Source organism: Schistocerca nitens, chromosome 2 (genome assembly GCF_023898315.1).
Source record: "Schistocerca nitens isolate TAMUIC-IGC-003100 chromosome 2, iqSchNite1.1, whole genome shotgun sequence".
In the NCBI taxonomy this organism is placed as follows: domain Eukaryota; kingdom Metazoa; phylum Arthropoda; class Insecta; order Orthoptera; family Acrididae; genus Schistocerca; species Schistocerca nitens.
This window is the reverse complement of record NC_064615.1, coordinates 320,447,342-320,452,929: the sequence shown is the minus strand read 5'-3', so window position 1 is coordinate 320,452,929 and position 5,588 is coordinate 320,447,342. Positions and strand designations below refer to the sequence as shown.

The following is a 5,588-nucleotide window of genomic DNA, read 5'->3' as shown; positions in this document are numbered from 1 at the left end:
TCGTCACACGCATCCACTGACAAAACAGCATTCCCTCCGTAGTGTCCAGTAAAGTCCCAAAGAGTGCGGTCTCGCTTTGTTGTACGAAAGAACATCAGAAGGCAGTTTCAATCGACTAACTCGGTGCTCACAATAATGAAAGTTCTTTAAAGATGCGATATATTGCTTCAATTACATTGCGGACAATTAACCAATAAACTCGTAGGAATCATTCATGTCACACCCGAAAAGATTGTCCATTTCTTGATGACGCTACAAATCCGCAATCTTTTCCTTTGGAGAATTTGAATCTCAGAACTTCACCTACATCTACATCTAAATGGAATTCACACTTCAGTGGTCCGTAGTGTGTTCATCGGACCACTTTCACACTATTTCTCTTCCGTTCCACTCTCGAACAAATACTTACGTCTCTCCGTAAGAAACTGATATATTTTACTTCATAATGACGATTATTTATCTCTATGAAAATTGGTGATGATAAAAAATTTTTGCATTCTGAGGAAAAAGTCGGTGATTGAAATTTCGTGAAAAGATCTCGCCGCAACGAAAAACGCCTTTGCTTTAATGATGCGAACCCATCTCACGTACCATATTCGTGATAGTCTCTCCCCTGGAAAATGGAAATGAGCGTACGGCATTGTGGGCCGGGAGTCCCCATTCGTTGAAGTTCGGCCGCCGAGGGACTCTCCCCCCCTGTTTCACGATAATACAAAACGAGCTCCCCTTCTTTGAACTTTTTCGATGTCCTTGTCGAACCAATCCGGTAAGGATTCCATGCCGCACAGCAATACTCTAGCAGAGGACGGACAAGCGTAGTCCACGCAGTCTCTTTAAGTAGATATGTTGTAGCCTCCAAATGCTCTGCTAATAAAACGTAGTCTTTAGTTCGCCTTATCCACATTTTACATATGATCCTTCCATTTTAAGTTGCTCGTAGTTTTCATCTCCAAGTAGATACAAGGTGTACAACGTTGCTTCCGTCGTTTGCCGATAGGTGGCGACAATGGTAAGTAACGGTCGAAAGAAACAGATCACAAACGTCAGGCAGTTAGCTTGGACCTCGGTCAGCATAACCTCATTCAAACATTAGTCGATTTGTGTCTGCATCATAAAGTTGTTCTTGATTGAAAATATCAGTTTACGAGCCTAATTCTCGTCATTTGCGGGAGGTGTTCCTGTTTTGTTTCAATATGAAGAAAACAGCGGCTGAGTCTCATCGAATGCCCTCAAGTTCGTATGGTAAGGACGCTGTTAGTGAAAGAACGTGTCGTGGGTGGTTCAAACGCTTCAAGAACAGTGATTTTAACGTCGTACACTGGCATAGTGGTGGAAGAGAGAATGTTTTCGGAGATGCAGAATTGGAGATATTGCTGAGTGAGGACTCGCGTCAAACTCAAGAAGAATTGGCACGATTAGTGGGAGTGACACAGCAAGCCATTTCAAAACGTCTCAAGGCTATGGGCATGATTCAGAAAGAAGGAACTAAGGTCCCATGTGAGCTGAAACCAAGAGACGTTGAACGGCGTTCGTGTGTTTGTGAACAGTTGCTTCAGAGGCAAAAACGGAAGGGTTTTCTGCATCGCATTGTGACCGGGGACGAAGAATGGGTTCATTACGATAACCCTAAACGCAAAAAATCATGGGGATATCCCGGCCATGCTTCCACGTCGTCGGCCAAACCGAATACTCATGGCTCCAAGATCATGCTCTGCATATGGTGGGACCAGCTCGGCGTCGTGTACTATGAGGTGTTAAAACCAAGTGAAACAATCACAGGTGCTCGTTATCGAACGCAGTTAATGGGTCTGAACAGAGCATTAAAAGACAAACGGCCGCAATACAGCGAGAGGCACGATAAAGTCATTTTGCAGCACGACAACGCTCGACCCCACGTTGCAAAAGAGGTCAAAACGTACTTGGAAACGTTAAAATGGGAAGTCCTACCTCACCCGCCGTATTCTCCAGACATTGCTCCCTCTATCACCTGTTTTGATCAATGGCGCATGGCCTGGCTGACCAACACTTCCGGTATCATGAAGGAGTCACAAATTGGATCGATTCGTGTATCGCTTCAAAAGATGAAGAATTTTTTCGATGCAGGATTCCTACACTGCCCGAAAGATGGGAGAAAGTAGTGGCCAGAGATGGAAAATACTTTGAATGATACATGTGTAACCAATTTGTTTCATTAAAGCCTCAAATGTTGGGGAAAAACCGGCGGAAGCCAAGTTGTACACCTTGTAGTTGAACTGATGGTCTTCATGTTCGTTCGATTTATCGTATAACCGAAATTTAGCGGATTTCTTTTAGTACTCATGTGGATGACCTCACACTTTTCATTATTCATGGTCAATTACCATTTCCGCACCATACAGGTATTATGTTAAAATGATTTTCCAATTGCTTTTAATCTTCTGATAACTTAACTAGACCGTAAATGACAGCGTCAATTGCATATAATGTAAGAGGGCTGCTGATATTGTCTGCTAAATCATTTACACAGATTAGGTAGTGCAGAGGGCCTGTAACACTTCACAGGCTCTTATAGACCACAGGCTACAGAAATTAATTCTTGTCACATTATCTATCAAGCTGTTAAATAAAAATATGTCTTTCAGCGGTGTTGTAGCGCAAAACAGCAGTAGTGATTACATTGACTGGCCTTTATTGGCTTGATTCACACTGCGGAAGTGTCTGAATAACCCAGACATACAGTGACTCATATCGCACTTCTTCATCAAGCAGTCCAATTCGCCTGCTGTCAGGCGCCGACTGTGACAAATAGCGCCATCGACGTATTGCGTGTTCTCGGTAGTTAACTGCTGTCTGCTGGCGGCCGCTTCCGCTCGCAATAGCCATCCACGATTCTCTCCGTCCATTTGTGTTACGGCGAAGCCCCTACAGCCAGACGCTATTCTCATCCACTGTTACGACCGCCCCCCCCCCCCCCTTAGGCGCTCTGCAAACGCTAGTACATGTACATGGCCAATCTGCATTCCGTAGTGAACTGTTTTACCGCGACACGCTGTTTTAAAACCTGCCAATCTCATGCATTCCGCAAAGCATAACAGTTGTACCATCTGCGCCAAATTGTAAGTCCAGATATTGACTCATTATTTTATGGCTAAAAATTTTACATTTACATCTATATTCTTAGAATCACAATGAAGCGCGTGGCAGAGGGTCCTTTTTACACTTTACACTAGCTGAGTATCCACCGTTGCCCGGGTGCGATATTTACGCCAATTCTATTACTCCTTCCCCCTCTCTCTGTACATCTCCTCCTTTTTCCTTCCTCTGTCAATTTTCTCCTCTCTCCCTCTATCACGTCATCTTTCCTTTCTCTGTGCATTTCCCCCTCCCCTCTTTCTGTCCACCTCCTCCTCATTCGTTTTCTCTGTCCACCACCACTATATCATGATATCATTCCCACCTCCCAGCCCACAGGACGGTGGTGGATCTTACCCCCACAGTATTTCCTTCCAGGTAGTTAGTCGTATGTGTAACAATTTTGGCTGAAATCGACCGAGGGGCTTAGGAGGAGCTTTTTACCCGCGGCTTTGCCAGTGTACGCAACTGTTCCATACACTTGACGTACTTCAGTCATATCCGGAAACATATTTCAACTGTATCATTAGCGAATTTCGCTCTGCAGTTTCGTTTCCAATCGTCTCAGTGTTTATCACGTCATATCTCTTGATCTACGTGCCGTACGATCATATAATTTTGAACGTAAATTTAGCGGCATATGTGGATACTGTCTGCGAGATTTTTTGCAAATGGAATCAGTAATAAAAGAAGTAATGAGTTTAAATGTCATGCATGATGCGGCAGGTTTCCACTCATCTCAATGTTTGTGACGTCATATCTCCTGAACAGGGTGTTGTACAATGATGTAATTTTTTAATACTTTCAGTGGAACATGTGAATATTGTCTGCAAAATGTATCGCGAATACAGCTAGTAGTAAAGAAGTAATAAATTAAAACGCCATGCTTCACGTGGCAGTTGTGCGTGAACAGCGAAAATGTAGTAAGCGATAAACTTTTTTTTTCTTTTCATGATTTTGTGGGGGATTGTGAGTGAGAAAAAGTTTCATAAATGTCTGAAATTATATGTGAGGTTTTTTGCAAGTCACTGAGTGCTCTCATTCTCAAATAATGGATGAAGAAAATGTGGGTATTCTAGCGTTGTGATCTACACTTCTTTTCCACCTCTGCCCCCACCCCTTTGATAGATAGGTGGTTCTTACACACACAGCAATTCTCTCCAGACAGTAAGTGATACGTGTTCCAAGTACGGTTGAAATCGGTCCAGTGGTTGAGGAGGAGATGTAGAACATACATGCATAAACACATACACACATTCTCATAATATGTACGGATTTAGAGTTCGATTATGATGGTGGTGATGTGGATGATGATGATGATGATGAGGCTTGATTAATGGTTTAGGGCGCTAAACGGCGAAGTCATCAACGACCTTGCTTCAACTAAATGCAGACGAGGGTGGTGAAAATCTATTAAAAAATAAGAATTAATTTTAAAACTAAGCTATATCCTCCCTCAAGTACTGAAATTGTGGTATTCATAAAAGACCAACCATAAAAGTCAAAAAAAGCACAGCTAAATAACTAGATAAAATCAAGGATAAAATACCAGTTAAGAGACAGTTAAAAACGGGACTGATAACTGTGGCTGGATGACTATTACAAGTAATGGGTGACCGAGACACTCGGCGACACATTAAAAATCTCACACACAATTAGGTTCAATCGTAGGAAGAATGGTCGCTTTTACGCCTCTGCGAGCGCTTTATCTGCCCAGTACCTACGAAATCGAAATCGATTAGCAGCTCCTGTAAGGTTCTCACAAGGTGTGTCTGCCAGTCAAGGTTTCTCTCTACTTCTGTAACGTACCTCCTTCGTGTACGTCCCGTGTCCTCTGTTAGCCTGTCCTGATGCCGATCCTGTACACTTTAACAGTATTCAAGTTATATATGACGGTAGTATCTGTTCCCGAAAGAACACATACCGTGGATGACCATGCAGCTTTGCTAGAAATGAAATGATAATTAATTAGACACCCTAGCTGCAAACAGGCGCAGTGGATCTCACGAGGAGCGTGCAAGGGATAAGTCCCTGCAGACGCACTATCCTCTGTGCCCTCGGTGGCTCAGATGGATAGAGCGTCTGCCATGTAAGCAGGAGATCCCGGGTTCGAGTCCCGGTCGAGGCACACATTTTCAACATGTCCCCAGTGAAGTATATCAACGCCTGTTTGCAGCTAGGGTGTCTAATTAATTATCATTTCAGTATTCAAGTTGTTGTTGTTGTTCTTGTTGTCTTGAGTCCGAAGACTGGTTTGACGCAGCTTTCCATTCTACTCTGTCCTGTGCAAGTCTCTTCATCTCTGAATAACTACTGCAACATGTATTCTTCTGAATCTGCTTACTGTATCCCTCTCTTGGTCTCGCTCTACCATTTTTAACCCCCACACTTCCCTCCAGCACCAAATTGGTGATCACTTGATGTCTCAGATTGTGTCTTGCCAACCGATCGCTTCTTCTAATCAAGATGTGCCACAA

At 43.3% G+C, this 5,588-nt stretch overlaps 1 non-coding gene across 1 annotated transcript; it reads left to right on the top strand.

The window, feature by feature from the left end:
• Positions 1 to 5,164: 5,164 nt before the first annotated feature.
• On the top strand, positions 5,165 to 5,239 carry Trnat-ugu (transfer RNA threonine (anticodon UGU)). The gene has a single exon. It is a non-coding gene; the product is annotated as a tRNA-Thr (tRNA).
• Positions 5,240 to 5,588: the final 349 nt, after the last annotated feature.